Below are 19,043 nucleotides of genomic sequence, written 5' to 3' on the forward strand. Positions count from 1 at the left end.
CTGGTCTAAGGTGTAAAATTAGTTTTGCTTTATTTCAATTTTGCGTAAGTAAACTACCCATATTTTACTGACCCATAAAGTTCTTTTCATATGATTGATGTGCCCTGCAGTGGCAGTGAAAAGAAAGGAAAATGCTCCTGTTGGAGCACAAAAAAGGCAAATATGCTCCAGTTTTAAAGACTGACTGAAAAGTAGGGCAACAGCAAAAGTAGCGTACCAGCTGCTTCATTCTACCTTCCGCAGCACCTTAAAAATTTTTGCATGGGAACATAGTCACACTTTTTTATGATGTGTGAGAAGGAGACAGCGGAAGTGGGAAAGAGACGGAAAAGTAATAAAGACTAGACAACAATGTGAGGGAAAGAGGGGGACAGAGTGTCAGTGGAACATAGTTGACAGTGACAGTACAGTGCTAGGAAAAGAATGGTGCCAGTGGGAGAGGCATAAAGAGAAGGAGAATGTGGATGTGGGTGAGAGCCAGTGATGGGAGACAAAAAGTCTTTGACAACGACAGTGAGGAAGAGAGATGTAGTGGCAATGTGAAGAAACATCAGCAGCACGAAGGAGTGAACGAGATAGTAGCAGTAAATGTGAATTTACACCTGTGCACCTAGCAGCTAGTAGCCGTGCAACTTCTTTCCCCACGCACAACTACAGGCACACGTTTAGGTGTGTGCCTCTTCCTCGACATGTGCGTGCAGGTGACTCCATTCACAGTGGACACATCTCCTGTGAGTGGGGCAAGCTGCAGCCACATGACGACTAGGTGCAAGGTGCACGGGTCTAAATGCACCTTTAGGGAGAGCATGAGGAAGACAGTGATGGTGAGTGGAGACATTAGTAGTAGGACAGAATGAAGCAGACTCTGGCTGTAAGACAGAGACAACTAGAGAGACACAAAGAGATCATGACAATGAGTTGGAATGAGTAAGTGAGTGAGAACAGACAAGTGGAAGTGAATGGATATGAGCGACTTAGAGTGACGGACTACTGGGTGTGAGTTACCATTAGGGGAGCTTGTGGGAGTGAGAGATGATTTGCACGTTAAAAGAGAGTGCAAGTATGTTAGCATCCAAAACTTTTGGGAAAATTTTTAAAGGTGCTGAGGAAGGTAGAAGGTTTTTCAGTCAGACTCTTTTGAAACAAGACCATATTTGCGTTTCTTTGTTCTCTGATAAGAGCATTATTCTTCGGCTTATGTTGGTCCACTTTTGAAACACAATACAGTAGTGATAGTGGGTGGCATGCATTCTACAAGTTCCTGGTAAGTTTTCAGAGGTACCTAATGTTTATGCATAGATCCTTCAATTGCCAAAAAATATGAGCTACTGAACTGTGGATGCGGAGCTCACATCAGATTGTGTTCCATCAGTTTCAGAATAGGTGAATTTTGTGGCCAAGAAATCAATGTGAGTTCTCTACCACACTCCTCAAACGACTGTAGCACAATTCTGGCCTTACGACATGGAAAATGCTATCAGTGTCAGGGAAGAGACAAGCATGAATGGCTGCAGGTGGTCAACAATAATGTTCACAGTCTGTACAATTCAGCAGGTGGTTTTTTTAAGTGTTGCCTGTGTTACAGGTATCATCTCCTCTTACAGAACTTACGATCCACTGGTTCTTTCTTTCCAAATTTGTTAATTCACTATGCGCTGCTATGTATAACATTATTTTGTGTCTTATTTCAGAGTTTATAGCACTCAATATAACATGCCTCCGGCCAGCCTCCTCATTTTGCTAACTATCCCAGCAGTAATTTTTCTGAACTTATTAAAGAAAAGCAGCTCTCATTTCCAATGTGGAAGTTAAAATTGGTATTTTGTGTACTACTTGTATTGTCTGCCTCCATAGCTGAGTGGTCAGCATGGCTGACTGCCATGAGGGGGACCTGGGTTTGATTACCAGTACTGCCAGGTTTTTTTCCTCGGTGGGACTAGTATGAGGTGCACTCCACCTCATGATGCCAACTGGGCAGCTACTCGATTGACTAGTAGCTCTTCCAAGGTCAAGAAACCTGACAACAACGTTGAGAGTGGTGTTCTAACCACATGCCTCTCCATATTTCATCCGATGACCCCATTGGTAGAGTGTGATATGGCCTTCAGTTGGGTGTGTTGACCATCTGAGCTCAGAATGCTCAACTTTTTTTTTTTTTTCATCGTATGGAATTTTTTTTTTTTTTACTACTTTCATCGTATGGAATATTATATTACAGACAGCCATGTTGTGGCAGTTCGGTTCAAGGAATCCTCCATAGACACGAGGCTATTTATGTGTTGGCCAGATTTCCTAGCATGGATTCTGTAGAGCACATCTAAGAATTCTGGGTAGCAAGTAAAAAATTGGGACTTGGATAGCAATAGTGAGATGGAAAGGAGAGTAAGAGCAGAGATATTACGATGAATGTAAGACTTTCATATGGATGTCTTGTACTGTATCATCATGGAAATAACTGTAGTTAGAATGTTCAATATGTTGCAGAGTGCTTCCACTAAACAATCACTATACTTCACAGCCACAGTGGTGAAACCTTGGCCAATGGGGAAATAGTTGTTCTTTTTATAAACATATTGTGTCACCAAGTTGGGATTGAGACAGGAAACTGCTGCAAGAATGTAACTGAGTAACTTCAGAATGATTTTTCAGAATGATTACCAAAGTGCGGGGCAGTCTCTGTCCTACAGTTATTGCCAGTCAGCAAAACAGATATCTGACTGCTGCAAATGTGGAATAGCAGACAATATTATTTAGTGCATCTACTTCCATGAGAGCATACATGATTTGTTGACTTAACAATCACTGAAATGTTATGTGTAATTGATTTTGGAATAATCTTATTTACTGAAATGTAAGGCCCATTAAAGACAGTGTTGCCCTCTGTTTATAGTTGGTAGCCATTGGAAAGAAGTCTATACCAATTATTGGCATTCACTTTCAGTCAACAGAGCTACTGCCATTGTAACCTCATTAAGAGTCTTCTTGTAAGGTGAATTCAAAAGAATACGAGTTGGAGGCTGTAAAATGAAAACTGTTGGAAGAATCATAATGTCACTGCCTGCGGAAGACAGTGTGGCCTGTATAAAGGTGCTGAGGCCTCAAACCCACTAGAGGGATATGGGGACACACTCACATGGCAACAAAGGGAACATGCACACATCCACTGTCCATTGTATTGAGTCACGCTGGAAACAATGAAATGAAGGCTTCAAAAGAAGAGCAAAGGTTTGTAGGGCTTTGTCTGGTAGCATAAGGCGTGGTGGGAATGGAAATTCATCGAAGAATGGCACAAGTGTATGGAGAGCACTGCATGTCCTCTGTAAGAGTAAAGGTATGGTACAAGTGATTCAGGGAAGGACAGAGTCGTAGGTTGATACTGCATGGTCTGGAGTGCCACACTGCATTACCAATGCCATTGTCCAGCCCATGGATGCCCTCATTATTCAAGGCGCGCAGGTTATGGTAGCAGCCATATAAGTTGGATTGTGCATCAGAGGTTTTCACACCATCATTAAGGACAGGTAGAAATTTTGCAAAGTGTGCACCCAGTAGGTGCCTCACTGTCTTCAAGCAGCACAGGAAACATGTTGAATGGGACTCTCTCTTGAACATTTGCAGTCCTAAGTCAAGGAAGTGAATGTGTTGTGACTCTTCAAGTTTTGATTTATTGTAAATAGTCTTCAAGGCTTTCATAGGTCACCTGAAAACTCTTAGATAGCAATCATCGGATTTCTTAGTAAGTTTAGATGTTGTGTCTTTGTTTACAAAGGTGCCCTTGCAGGACTCTTTGGAGCTCATTAGCAACAAGTTCGAGGAGGGCATAGTAGCATTATTTAACACGTGCTTACTTCAACATACTTCTTAGTTCATGACAAATATTTTGAACAAGTGGACGGTGTCGCCATGGGAAGCTCTCTGTCTCCTGTGGTGGCCAATTATTTTATAGAGGACTTTGAAGAAAAAGTACTGCAGTCAGCCACTCTGCGGTATGTGGACGATACATTTGTGGTGTGGCCACATGGACTTGATACTCTACCTACGTTTCTTCAGCATCTGAATTCGCTCCATCCGAATATAAACTTCACAATGGAAGTGGAAAAAGATGATACTTTATCTTTTCTTGATGTTTTGGTATGAAGGAAAGCAGATGGAACCTTGGGACACAGCGTCTACTGCAAGCCAATGCATACAGATCTATATCTGCAGGCCACAAGCTGCCATCATCCTGTACAATGCGGTAGTGCATTATGTACGTTAGTTCATAGAGCACATGTTGTATCTGATCCTGAAAGCCTGTCAAGTGAAATACAACATTTGAAGACAGTGTTCTGACAAAACAGTTATTCTGAGAGACATATACGTAATGCATTCAGGCCCAGGCAAGTTCAGTCTGAGGAACAGAATGAAGGTAGGAAGATACCCACCACTTTGGCCTTTTTGTCGTCTTTTGGTGCCATGTCGTCAAGAGTCGTAAGAGCCCTCGGAAGATATGGAATTAAGTGTGTTTTTCAACCATCTGCAAAACTGAAAAACCTGTTGGGTTTGGTTAAGGATGACCTCGGCCTGAGGAAATGTAGTGTGTACAAGATTCCTTGTCAATGTGGGGCAGGGTATATAGGCCAGACATGCCCCACAGTACAAGAATGCTGCGATGAACATCAGCGTCATACATGCCTTCGTCAACCGGAAAAGTCGGCAACTGCGGGACACTGTCTGAATACAGGACATTGGATGATTTATGAAAAGATGGAAGTTTTATCCCTGGTATCATCTATCTGGGATTGTGTCATTAAGGAAGCAGTACATATTCACAAGGCCGATAATCTCATCAACAAGTATGCGTATTCCAATTGAGCACATCCTGGAACCCTGCATTGGCTGCTATTAAATCACGGCGCTAAAATCAAGATTCTTTGATAACAGGCCTATCATAACATTGGTCTAATGCGGCCATTGGTGAGTAACATCTGGTCGCACTGTTTGCAAATGCAGCATACAGCGCAAGTGCAGGAGAGTCACTCTGTGATTTTCAGCAGAGGGAGTTTGATTATGTCACCATCTATCTGCAAATCATTGCATACGCACGATTTCCGTGCCTGCACATTCTTTGCATGTGTGTTCTAGAAACAGGGTGTCAACATGCAGATACTGTCAGTCATACCTAGCCACCAGCAAGGTTGAACCACCTGAAGATGTCGGACAGTTGCTCCAAGAAAATTTTGTGGAATTTGCACAATGTGATCCAGTGGCAAACCTGTGAAGACTATTTACAAATGAATGTGTTCTTGTCGCAAATGGTCAGTGGAGATGAGACACAGTGTCATTACTTCAAACCTCAGTCAAAATGACAAAATTTCCAATGCAAGTATGCAGGGTTGCTGCCACCCAAAAAATCCAAGGTCATCCCTACAAGTGTGGGAAAGGCAATGCACACTTACTTCTTTGAGCGGAAAGGCCCCTGCAGCATAGGAGAAACTTGGGCTGCAGTGTTCTTCTTCGGCATGCCGTCAGCAATTTTCCTTTGTGAGAGACAATTTGTACAAGATCATGTGTTGATTTAATGTTCTATATTCACTTATTTTATTGTTAATGTCACATCTTCTGCATAATCTTTGAGCAATTTGTAACAAATCTGCATTTGTGATTTAGTTACTGTAGCAGATTTTCTAACTAACATATTGTGTTACATCTAGTTTTCCCTTAAAGAGGAGTAGCCTTGTATATTATCATAAATTAACTCTGTTTTTGTGTTTGCTAACAACTATAATTAACATTAAAAGTTTTAGGAAACTAGTTATTTTTACCACAGGTTTCTGTGTTGCCTTATTAGAAATTTCGTTTTCTGTATCTGCTTCTATTCCTATAGTGAATTAGCAACTTTTTAGATCAACGGATTAAAACATAATCAGCAGGTTTAATTTAAATACATTTGTTCACTGCCTTTTAATATATTGCACCAGCCAAAATGCAGCCCCACTGTCAATGCTGTTGTCAAACATGGGATGAGTTGGTTGATATTGGTAATCAGATGGAAATTGCCCAGACTACTGTCAAACAATTGGCAGCTGCTGCGAATTGGTGTGTTGGAAGAGCTCCTTAGAGCACCTGTGATACCTGTCCCATAAGCACCTGAAGTACTAGCCTCTCCTGTGGATCCTGACTCCTCTGCAGAAAGTGCAGTGGTGTGTCAGTGGTAATCTAGGTGACCTGTACAGGATGGACAGAGACCAGGGAGGACTCAGGTTGTTGTAAAAATCCCTGTACCCAACAAGTTTAAGGTGCTGTCTTTCATTGAGATTGAAACTGAGGCAGTGGGACTCATTTCACCTATTTGGGGAAAATTTTTTTGGCCATTATCAACGGTAGGCAAACGCAAAAGGGTAGAGGTCCATTAATCATCGGCAGTTCAAATGTGTGGTGAATGATGGTACTCCTTAGGGAAATGGCAACGAAGAACAGGAAAGGATTCCAGGTGCACTCGTTGTGTATGCCTGGTGGCCTCATTTAGTATGTTGAAGAGGCTGTTATAGCAGCCACTGAGGGAACAGGGTGCAACCAACTGCAGCTTGTGGTGCATGTTGAAACAAATTATGCATGTCGTCTGGGCTCCTAGGTCATTCTTGGGTCATTAAAGCGACTGGCAGAGAAGGTTGAGAAGATCAGCCTTATGCATGGATTTTCAACAAAGCTCACAGTTTCCAGCATTGTCCCAAGAACTGATCATGACCTTTTGGTTCTGAGTCGAGTGGAAACGCTGAACCAGAGACTTTGAAGGTTCGGTGACAAGCTAGGCTGCAACTTACTGGAATTGTACCTTAGGGTTGAGAACTGTAGGGTCCTCTAAATAGGTAAGGTGTCCACTACACATTAGATGCTGCTACTAAATAGCTGACTATGTGTAGGGTGCACATAAAGGTTTTTTAGGTTAGGTGACACTCCATCCATTCCGGATACCAATAGCTGTATGAAACCCAGAAGTATCAATGTAAGATTGAAAGAAATGCACCCCACAGATAAAGAGTATTAAAATGCTCATGGTAAACTGCTGAAACATTCACAACAAAGTGCCAGAGTTTGCAGGACTCATGAAAAGCAGTGAAACTCACATAATGCTTAGGAACAGGAAGTTGGTTAAAATCTGAAATTGACAGCAGTGAGATTTTTGGGGAAATGGTTATTCGTAAAATTCTTATGCATTGATTGACACTAAGCTGTGACTTACCAACTAGAATAAATGGAGAAGATCTGAGAGTATGCTCTACATGTCGAGTAAGCTCAAGAGTTTTGAAGAGATGCTTGCAGATACTGCAAGATTGGCATCATGGATCACAGTTATGTTTACTGTTAAAATTCTGAGAATGCACATTTCCCCAAGGAGAGTGAAGCATAATACTTTATCTTATACAAAGGTGAAATTAAGATTGTAAAATCAGAGAAACTAGTGCTCAAATACATGCTTACTGACAGCCATTTTTTCTGTTCACTATTCATGAATGGAACAGGGAATGGGATACAGTATTGGCACCAGAAATACCCCCAGTCACAGTTTCCTTGCACCACATTTTATGTACCTACTGCATCACAAACTTTCTGTTTTATATGACAATGAGGCAAGTGTAGTGTATACAGAGTGAAGAAAAAAAGATGCACTTGGAGGTCAGCATGTGGTTCCTCATCCAGATTCAAGAAAAAATTTATTTAACAACATTGAATGTGTATCATCCCGCACTACTGTACCAGCCATCGTAGCTCATTGAGTAGACTGCTGGGACATCAAACCCACATCCACAATGGAGCTGTGGTTTGAATCCTCATCGGGTTCCTTTTTTATTTTTTAGATGTCCGTTTCCTAGTTGTTATCATTTATAAGCAGGACATCATTTTGGCGCACATGACAATAGCCTATCACATGACAGTTAGATCATTAAACTGCATGCATGTGTCTACTAACTGTGCAGTGGTTGCCATGCAGTACACAACCATAACTGGCCCTGTCAAGTTCACATAGGGTGGCTTCCCAATGGAGTGCACAAATGATGAAAATGTTAATGTGCTCTTGGTGCTGGGTGCATCCGATAAACAAGCTGCTGCTGCTCGTTCGTATGCTGCACGGGACCCTCAAAAGCACCATCTCGATAAGAACGTTCATTGTCACCTGGAGCAACGCCTTCAGGAAACTGGTAATATTCCTCGTAGGTAATGGACAGAGTTCATCCAAGGACTAGACCTACTCCATGGGCAGAGGATGCGATTCTTCAACTGTTAACCAGTCACCTCAGCGAAGTACCCATGATATTGCAAGCCAGTCCCAGATACCTCAAAGACTGACTGTTGAAGTGTTGCATGATGGAGAACTGCATCCAAATCTTAAGCATTAAGCATACTATTCTGTGAATGGCTTTTGCACCAAGTGGAAGATAACATTTTATAAATAACGTTATATGGACTGATGAATCTAACTTCTCTCATGGAGGTATTTTCAAGCTCCATAACAGCCATTATTGGTCGGAGTACAACCCATGTCACCCATGAACATGGCTTTCAGGCATAGTTTAGCAGAAACCTGTGGGCTGGAATCGTGGGAGGAGTGCTTTTGGGCCCTTGTCTGTTGCAGGACAAGTTGAATGCACCCCTGTATGGGATGTTTCTTTTGCAATACTTTGCCTTATGCATTAGAAAACATTCCACTTGGTTTTCAGTGACAGCTATGGTTTCAGCATGATGGTGCACTTCCACACTTCAGAATGAATGTGCATAAGTATTTAAATGAAGTGTTTCCAGGGAAATGGCTTGGTCATGGAGGTTCAATGTTATGGCCTCCATGTTCCCCAGACCTTTCCTCTAGAGTTCTATTTGCAGGACACTTGAAGGAACATGTTTATAGTAACCCACACATGGATGTGCACAAGCAAATAGCTCACATGCATGCCACTTTGGCAGTGTTGTATGCAGGAGTGTCATGTAGGGTCCAGCAAAGTGTGACCCAGCAAGTAGCGAAGTGTTTGCAAATGCAAGGTGGTCCCTTTGAACGTCTCCCGTAAAGTGAATGTTGTTCATATGTGTATGTACCAGCTCTGTGAAGATAAGTCTGGAGATCAAACATACAGATTGGAATTATTTTGTGCATAACATAATGTGCAGTCTATTGTAGCCTACCTATCGTATTTTTTGTATCTCATTGGATACAGACAATGTTACTGTATCCACTGTTATTTTCTATTGGCTTTATTTGTGCAATGGACGAAACAAAGTGGACTTTTACATGTGTAAGAAGCTCATTTATCTCCTAATGTTTAAATAACAGTAATAGTAACAGAAAAAAATACACAAGATACCACAACGTGGAGGTGTAAATTGGATACAATTTTATAATTTAGCTGAAAAAGAATATTGGGTGCAAACACAACTTGAACATCAGTTCTGTCTGTTCCCCACAGCATTACCTCATTTCATTGTGCTAATGGGACAGCTCTGACACAGCACAGAGCTCATACTCCTGCCCTTGGCCAGGCTTCAGGCAGTTACAGCATTGCTAGAACCTTGCTTTTTAGATCACATTTCTGTTAAGCCTATTGGTGGGACCAGGTTTTATTAGATACACTGTTTTCTTGAATTGGGATGAGGAATTACATGCTGACCGTCAAGTGCAATATTTTTTCTTTGCCCTGTATATTCTGTGTAGGTTCAGAAGCCCTTTGTTTTTTAAACTCTTTCATGTATCTTTTTTATGCTTTTGAGCATAGTCCACATGTTTATCTTTGATAGAGAACTTTGTCTCATTTGTGTCTCATCCTTTTATGCAAGGGCAATGAAGTTATTATGCACCCAGAAGCACAGGCCACAGGCATTTCCTTTCTCCTGTCCTTTTTCCAACTTAGATGATACTCCATCCCTATTGACTGTCACATCAACCAAACATTAAACTCGAATCTTCCGTGTTTTCTGGTGTCATGAGTTCATTACCTACTTAAAATAAAAATAGTTGAACCTTGTGGTGCTCATCTTCATCAGCCATTATCATGTGCACTTTTGTGTTGGCTGTGCTGCCAACATTCCTGCTGGTTCCTTGATGGGTTCTGGTACATCACAGAAGCTCTTACCGGGCATGCTCATACCAAACATTCTGGTTTATAACTGAAGCATTTCTACACCAGCATTCATATCTCATGTTGCTGTTTTTGCAATTCTCTATTGTCCTTGAAATTACATGAAACATTAATTGAAAACAGAATTTTGTGTAGCAGTTCTGTGTCTGATGACTTCAATCTCGATGGGAAGTTAAATCCTTATCTTCCTTCCTTCTTTTTATAAGAGAGAAGGAATGAGGTTGTATAAATGGACAAAGACAAAAATATTTACAAGCACTGAATTACTGTATTCTCTATTGCAAAAATGCTGCAACAAATAAAGCTGTACTATTGCACCACTTTGGCTATCAGCCCTTCACTGCACCTTTAACATACATTAAAAATCTGGCATCAATGCTTTTTTCTATTACACCTTAAATTGCAGTTTACAAGACTTGCTTTCAAGATTCTGTGGATATTATTAAAAATCACGGGAAATGTTACTCAAAAATAATACATTTATCGTGCATAATCAGACATTATCAGTAGTGTTTTTTTGTAACATGAATATTTATGTAAACTATTTAATTCTTATTTTAGGGAGACCCACAGTCTGAGACTGGAAGCCACTTGATGGGGAAAACCAAAGATCTATGTCCTGTAACAAATAGTCACACAAACACGAAAAATGATTTGTTTATTGTTTGCCACTGCCTTTAAACCTGCTGTTATTTATGATGACAAAAGTTTGGCTAAATGCTAGGTACACAAATAAGCTATCTAAGGCAGTGCCAAATGTGGAAGGTAAGCACTGATTTAATGCTTTAGTAAATATTGCAACCATCACTTAATTGTACACTAGATACCAAAAGATAAAGAGATTAGAAGGAGAGTCACTTCATGATAATTATCTTAACACTTGACTTTAGAATTTAAAAACGAACCTTGAGATCCTTGCTTACATTCTGTGGAATACTCCAATGTTGAGAGATGTATTATGTGCTGATCTGATCTATATGCACTAAAATCATGTGTGCAAAAAGTCACTTTGAGTGATTTGTAGAACGCAAGTTTCTTGAAGACTGTTTAACAAAAAACATGATTACTCTGTAAGCAGTTTTTCCTTTGCTGCTGGAAATTTTGAAGCCAACAAGAAGTCTTGCTATAAAGAAGAACTGAGGGCCCTTTACCATAAAATAAAATCAAAACATGCCGAAAAAAAATTTAACATGAGAGCAAATGTGAAAATGTTGGTGTCTGTCTGTCTTTTTTAACCTGAAAGGGTCAGTTCGCATGAATTTGTCCCTTAAGTTACCCAGCATTATTACATTCAAATGCTAAACAATGCACTACAGAAACAATTGAGCCTGTATTATTGCTAGTAAATGATTGTTTCTTCCATTATGACATTGATCCTGATCATGCTGCAGGCAGTTTTTGCTGAAAAAAAAATTGACAACATTTTTGCAGGCCCCCTACTCTCCAGATTCTGTCTCCTTAGAATTAGAAGGAGCCTTTTGTAGACAGGGGATGTGAAGTAAGGATTGCTGAATTTGTGAAGCAACATCTCCAAAAACAAGCACTTCAACGTAATTAATGTTTTCACACGTGGCTGGTGGTTGTGTAACTGATAAAAAACAGTATCTAGTGGAATCACCTTGCAGGATATATCCTCTCTGCCTGTAGAAAGGCATTTTTGGTCTCCCCCCCCCCCCCCCTTTCCTGTTTTAGGACAAACCATGGGCCACTCATTGCAGAGTCTAATTACTCTAGCTTAATCACTTGTGAGGTAGAAAAAACTGAAGTTTTAAGTCAGCTTGCAATGAGAAAACGGTGTTATCATTAAGCACTAGTCACAAAAGTCAAAGTTGAAAATTTCATTTACCATTATTTCAAAAGTGTATTTTTTTACGTAGTTTTTGTTTTGCTATTCTTGTATGAATTTTTCTTATTTACTCAACAGATACATCTTCATTTTTAGCTTCTGTTACTATTACAATTTTGCAAAAGATGCTTTCAGTTCACTCTTCTTTATTTCACACCTAGCAACCTGGCCCACCTGCACACGAGTAGCATTAGGTATCTACAGCAAGATGGCTTGACTTGGCGTAGTGTATATTGTTTGGGGCCACAAATAAAATTCTGAGAATAACATTAAGTAAGTGAATATTATCACTTTCACATAACTTATGTGATTTAAGCAGTGTACGCCATGAAAGTTGTCTGGAGGCATGAGTGTTATGGGTTCCATAATGATCCGGGGTTTGGAGTGGCAATGATGGGGAGCACATTGTGAGGTAAGTATTAGGTTTACAACCAGTGTAAATATTGTATGTGAATCATGGGTGTATGTGTGTGTGAGTGGTTCCGTATGTATCAAGGGTTGACTGAGACAGCACAAATAAAAAAAATAAAAGAAAAACAAGCATAATGTACATGATTAGCTCATATTTCAGCACTACTTTTGTGAAGCTTAGTACACACTGTGATGCATTGTTGAGACTCATTGCCAAAATTGTTCATTGTGGAGTCTTCCTGGTAGACTTCACTGCACGATGCAAAGAATCGTGTCCACATGCAGATTTCATTCGAGAAAAGCTGAAAGCTGAGTAATGTGCTGCTCTGCTGAAAGAACATATTGCATGTAAATAAAGCAAAGTTGATGAATTGATGAAGTACTTTTTTGGAAACATTTTACTTGAAGCATAAAAAAAGAAACACCATATTTTTTAGATTAGCAAGGTTTTTTCGCTATACAATTGTTCTCAAACAATTGCAGGGAAACTGTTGGTTAAAATGTTTGATTATTTCAAATTGTAAGTCTCACATCACAGCCCAATGACAAGGTGGTTATCTTTTCATTATTGGTCATATTTATTATGATACTTCAAAGTTGAGTAACTCACTGCCCATTGTCCAAAGAATTGGCAGTGAATTATGAATGTGAATTGCAACAGTCTGAGGGAAGCAAAAATTGTGCTCATATTTCAAAATGTGTTTGTGAACAATCTGTAGAAGTATTTCAAAATATTTTGTATTTATCCACAAGAAATTTCTGAATTCCAATCAAGAAGATAGTGACCAGGTCTTATATGACTTTTAAAAGACTCGAAACTCTTCCTTGTCAGTGGCAATTGATATACCAGTTCTCATGACACCCGTTCATGTTCATCATTTTTTATATACACTCCTGGAAATGGAAAAAAGAACACATTGACACCGGTGTGTCAGACCCACCATACTTGCTCCGGACACTGCGAGAGGGCTGTACAAGCAATGATCACACGCACGGCACAGCGGACACACCAGGAACCGCGGTGTTGGCCGTCGAATGGCGCTAGCTGCGCAGCATTTGTGCACCGCCGCCGTCAGTGTCAGCCAGTTTGCCGTGGCATACGGAGCTCCATCGCAGTCTTTAACACTGGTAGCATGCCGCGACAGCGTGGACGTGAACCGTATGTGCAGTTGACGGACTTTGAGCGAGGGCATATAGTGGGCATGCGGGAGGCCGGGTGGACGTACCGCCGAATTGCTCAACACGTGGGGCGTGAGGTCTCCACAGTACATCGATGTTGTCGCCAGTGGTCAGCGGAAGGTGCACGTGCCCGTCGACCTGGGACCGGACCGCAGCGACGCACGGATGCACGCCAAGACCGTAGGATCCTACGCAGTGCCGTAGGGGACCGCACCGCCACTTCCCAGCAAATTAGGGACACTGTTGCTCCTGGGGTATCGGCGAGGACCATTTGCAACCGTCTCCATGAAGCTGGGCTACGGTCCCGCACACCGTTAGGCCGTCTTCCGCTCACGCCCCAACATTGTGCAGCCCGCCTCCAGTGGTGTCGCGACAGGCGTGAATGGAGGGACGAATGGAGACGTGTTGTCTTTAGCGATGAGAGTCGCTTCTGCCTTGGTGCCAATGATGGTCGTATGCGTGTTTGGCGCCGTGCAGGTGAGCGCCACAATCAGGACTGCATACGACCGAGGCACACAGGGCCAACACCCGGCATCATGGTGTGGGGAGAGGTCTTCTACACTGGCCGTACACCACTGGTGATCGTCGAGGGGACACTGAATAGTGCACGGTACATCCAAACCGTCATCGAACCCATCGTTCTACCATTCCTAGACCGGCAAGGGAACTTGCTGTTCCAACAGGACAATGCACGTCCGCATGTATCCCGTGCCACCCAACGTGCTCTAGAAGGCGTAAGTCAACTACCCTGGCCAGCAAGATCTCCGGATCTGTCCCCCATTGAGCATGTTTGGGACTGGATGAAGCGTCGTCTCACGCGGTCTGCACGTCCAGCACGAACGCTGGTCCAACTGAGGCGCCAGGTGGAAATGGCATGGCAAGCCGTTCCACAGGACTACATCCAGCATCTCTACGATCGTCTCCATGGGAGAAAAGCAGCCTGCATTGCTGCGAAAGGTGGATATACACTGTACTAGTGCCGACATTGTGCATGCTCTGTTGCCTGTGTCTATGTGCCTGTGGTTCTGTCAGTGTGATCATGTGATGTATCTGACCCCAGGAATGTGTCAATAAAGTTTCCCCTTCCTGGGACAATGAATTCACGGTGTTCTTATTTCAATTTCCAGGAGTGTATATTGAGCATGCTGAGTTACTGTGCCGGCTGACTATTAGACCGTAAAACCAGATGCAAATTTGATCACCATTTCTGCTAATTCAGGCATTGTTGCTCTATTCAGTTATCATCATTGTTCCGGAGGTGACAATGGCATCGTTTTCACAACTTAACTTTAATCCATCAGAATTCAGACAATTTATGTGAAATGTTTATAAATCATGTACAGAAACCTTCCTCATGGATCAGTGTATCTGTTGAAAACCAATTAGTGATAGACAGATGGAAGCCAGGAAGCAACCTCAATCTATATATAGATAGATAAGCAGCTTTTATTTGTCTTCACTTTTGTGATTCTAGCATTGTTGTTTACTGTTGTGGCGTTCACATCTTGTAGAGTGATAGAGAAAGTATGCAAAGTTGGTGTTGGAGTAGATAAAAGACTATCTATCGCACATTCTTACCAGGAGGTTTATAGGGCATCTGTTAAGGTACCCAGGGAATAGATGTGGAAAAAATAAAGGAGACAAAGCTCAGGATATACACTGACAAGCTAAAACATAATGATTACCTGCTCAGTAGCGTGTTTGTCCAACTTTGGAATGCAATACAGAAGCAGTTCTGTATTTCATATATTTGATACATACTTGTTAGGCTTGCTGATGTATGTGGCACTAGATGTCTATGCACAGTTCACACAAGTCCCAGATGTGTTCTGTGGGGTTCAAATAAAGCAGATTTGGTGGCCAAGACACCTGCATGATTTCATTATCTTGCTCTCCAAAGCATCGTAGCATGATTCTGATTTTGTGAGATGCATAGTTATTCTGCTGGAAGATTCCATCATCATCAACGTAGGTTGGTTGATTTGGGGGAGGGGACCAAACAGCGAAGTCATTGGTCCTGTCAGATTAGGAAAGGATGAGGAAGGAAGTCAGCCATGCCCTTACAAAGGAACAATCCTTGCATTTGTCTGAAGCAATTTAGGAAAATCACGGAAAATTTAAATCAGGATGACTGGACACAGCTTTGGACTATCATCCTCCCAAATACTAATTATTGCAGCACCTTGCTCAGTCATCATCAAGGAAGATATCGAGTATGAAGGGATGCAGGTAGTCCACAAAAATGTTCACACAGTCCACAGCTGTCATGATGCCTTCGATACCACCACAGGTCCTGTGGAAGCCTAGGTAAAAATCTCCCATTACGTAATACTGCGCCCACTAGGCTACGTGTGCACTGCTGTGCATGTTACAAAGAGTGATTTGCCTGGATGATGGTTTATGTGGGCACAGCCACTGACGTACATCAACATCTGCATCTGAATCTACATGGCTACTCTGCAAATCACACTTGAGTGCCTGGCAGAGGGTTCATCAAATCACCTTCACAATAATTCTCTATTATTCCATTCTCGAACAGCACGCCGAGAAAATGAACACCTACATCTTTCTGTGCGAGCTCAGATTTCCCTTATTTTATTATGATGATCATTTCTCACTGTGTAGGTTGATGTCAACAAAATATTTTCGCATTCGGAGGAGAAAGTTGGTGATTGAAATTTTGTGAGATTATTCTGCCACAGTGAAAAATGCATTTATTTTAAATTTTGTGAGATGATTCTGCCACAGTGAAAAATGCATTTATTTTAATGGTGTCAATACTAAATCCTGTATCATGTCCATGACATTCTCTCCTCTATTTCACAATAATACAAAACATGCTGCTTTTCGTTGAACTTTCCAATATACTCTGTTAATCCTATCTGGTGAGGATCCCAGACCACACAGCAGTACTCCAGAAGAGGACGGGCAAGTGTAGTGTAGACAAGAGGCCAGTGTTCTGCCAATAAAACGCAGTCTTTGGTTTGCCTTTCCCACAACATTTTCTATGTGTTTCTTCCAATTTAAATTGTTTGTAATAGTAATTCCTAGGTATTTAGTTGATTTTACAGCCTTTAGATTTGACTGATTTATTGTGTAAACAAATTTTAATGGATGCCTTTTAGCACTCATATGGATATCCTCACACTTTTCATTATTTAGGATCAGTTGCAAAGTTTTGCACCATGCAGATCTCTCTTCTAAATTGTTTTGCAATTTGTTTTGATCTTCTAATGATTTAACTAGACAGTCATCATCTGCAAGCAACCTAAGACAGCTGCTGAGATTGTCTCCTAAATCACTGATATATAAGGAAGAGCAGAGGGCCTATAACACTACCTTGGGGAATGCCAGAAGCCTCTTCTGTTTTATTCAGTGCTTTTCCATCTGTTACTATGAATTGTGACCTCTCTGACAGGAAATCATAAATCCAGTCATATAACTAAGACAATATTCCATAAACATGCAATTTCACTACAAGCTGCTTTGTGGTACTGTGTCAAAAACCTTTTGGAAATCCAGAAATATGGAATCAATTTGGAATATCTATCAATAGCACTCAACACTTCGTTTCTGTAAAGAGCTAGTTTTGTTTCACATGAATGATGTTTTCTAAACACGTGTTGCTCTGTGTGTCAATAGACCATTCTCTTCGAGGTAATTCATAATGTTCGAACACAATATATGTTCCAAGATGCTGCTGTATATTGACATTAATGACATGGACCTTAATTTAGTGGGTTACTGCTACTACTTTTCTTGAGTATTGGTGTGACCTGTGCAACTTTCCATTCATTGGGTACAGATATTTTGTTGAGCAAGCGGTTGTATATGATTGATAAGAATGGAACTATTGCATCAGCATACTCTGAAAGGAACCTAATTGGTATATAGTCTAGACTGGAAGACTTGCTTTTATTAAGTGATTTGAAGATGCTTCACTACTCCAAGGATATCTTCTTTTAAGTTACTCAAGTTGGCAGCTGTTCTTGACTCGAATTCTGGAAAATTTATTTCATCGTCTTTGATGAAAGAATTTTGAAAGGCTATGTTTAGTAACTGTGCTTTTGCAGCACTGGCGTCGATAGTATTTCCATTGCTGTAACACAGAGAAGCCTTTGACTGTGTCTTGCCGCTAGCATACTTTACATACAACCAGAATCTCTTTGGATTTTCTGCCAGGTTTCAAGATAAAATTTCACTGTGGAAACTATTATAAGCATCTCACATTGATGTCCTTGCTAAATTACAAGCTTCTGTAAAATATCACCAATCTTGGAGATTTTGCATTCATTTAAATTTGGCATGCTTTTTTCATTCTGTCTGCAACAGTGTTCTGACCCAACAGTGTTCGGGTTTCGGTTTCCTGAATCAATTTATGAACAGGTTTTTTCATTAGATCCTGGATCTCATAGAGTTTTTCATTAGCATTGCAACTTGTTTTAAAATAGCTAACAATTTTTCTGGCCTTTTCCCGCATTATGCAGAGCTCACTGTTGCTGTTCAAATAACTTTTCACAACTAAATTGATGGTGTGTGCTAAACAAGGCACATGTTGCGTATCTATGTTGCCACTGTGAATAAGTTGCACGGCTGCCATCATGTTACTGGCGTTGTCAGTTGTGATGCTTACAACTTTGTTTTCAATGTTCCATTTTGAAATCACATTATCTAACGCCTCACTAATATTTAGCGCTGTATGCTTTTCCGGGAAACTGAATGTCTCCAGAGCTAAGGCTTTCAGGCACCAATTAGTGTTAATTAAATGACGAGTTACAGCGATATATGCCTCACTATTGAGTGAGATCCAAATATCGGTCGTTAAAGAAACACAAGTAGAGTCTTACACGGCCAAGTTTACAGCCTCTTTCTGTTTATGGTAATCGTCCTCAATCATGAGGCGCAACTTTTTTCTATTTGGTATCGAGTATTGTGGGTCCAACAGTGAAACAAAACGTCCAAAACCAGTGTCCTCGACGATTGAAAGCGATTGAAAATCGTCTGTTATCATGGCCACTAGTGCTTCATTTAGCTGTTGTTGCCGTTTACTTCCCTCTATGAAGATAAACGTAAGATTTAGATCAGTGCTCCTGCAAGGGGGTGCATTATGGTCGACAACTAGTCCAGTAAAATTACATATTGTATCGTGCAAAAGCTAGGATAGTATAGGTTTGATTTTGGGAGTATGATATCGGAGTACGATTAAAAAATCAATGTTTTTTAAGCGCGGCGGACTGCTTCGGACACTATCCGAACTTTTGCACGGAATTCACCTTTTGTACCATACGTACCTGGATATTTTGTATGTCTCCCACTATTGGAAGAATGAGTCTCTGTATCCACGGGCGTCGCTGTTTTATTGCTCGATAAATTGTGCAGTTTAAGATGTCTAATCATGCCCATTGTATTTTTTCATACATTATGGAGATTTTTACAACAAATGTTGCAAGTGACATTATCTCCATCCTCCGTAAAGTATTGCCAGCACCATGATGTTCGTT

At 41.0% G+C, this 19,043-nt stretch overlaps 1 long non-coding RNA gene across 1 annotated transcript in view; it reads left to right on the plus strand.

Moving 5' to 3' along the window:
* The first annotated feature begins 10,673 nt into the window (after positions 1 to 10,673).
* LOC124775023 overlaps positions 10,674 to 19,043 on the plus strand; it is a 28,801-nt gene continuing 20,431 nt past the window's right edge. Inside the window, exon 1 of the long non-coding RNA XR_007015587.1 lies at positions 10,674 to 10,871. This is a non-coding gene — a long non-coding RNA (uncharacterized LOC124775023). The remainder of the gene's footprint in view (positions 10,872 to 19,043) is intronic.

The sequence above is a fragment of the Schistocerca piceifrons genome, chromosome 2, assembly GCF_021461385.2.
Source record: "Schistocerca piceifrons isolate TAMUIC-IGC-003096 chromosome 2, iqSchPice1.1, whole genome shotgun sequence".
NCBI classification, from domain to species: Eukaryota; Metazoa; Arthropoda; class Insecta; order Orthoptera; family Acrididae; genus Schistocerca; species Schistocerca piceifrons.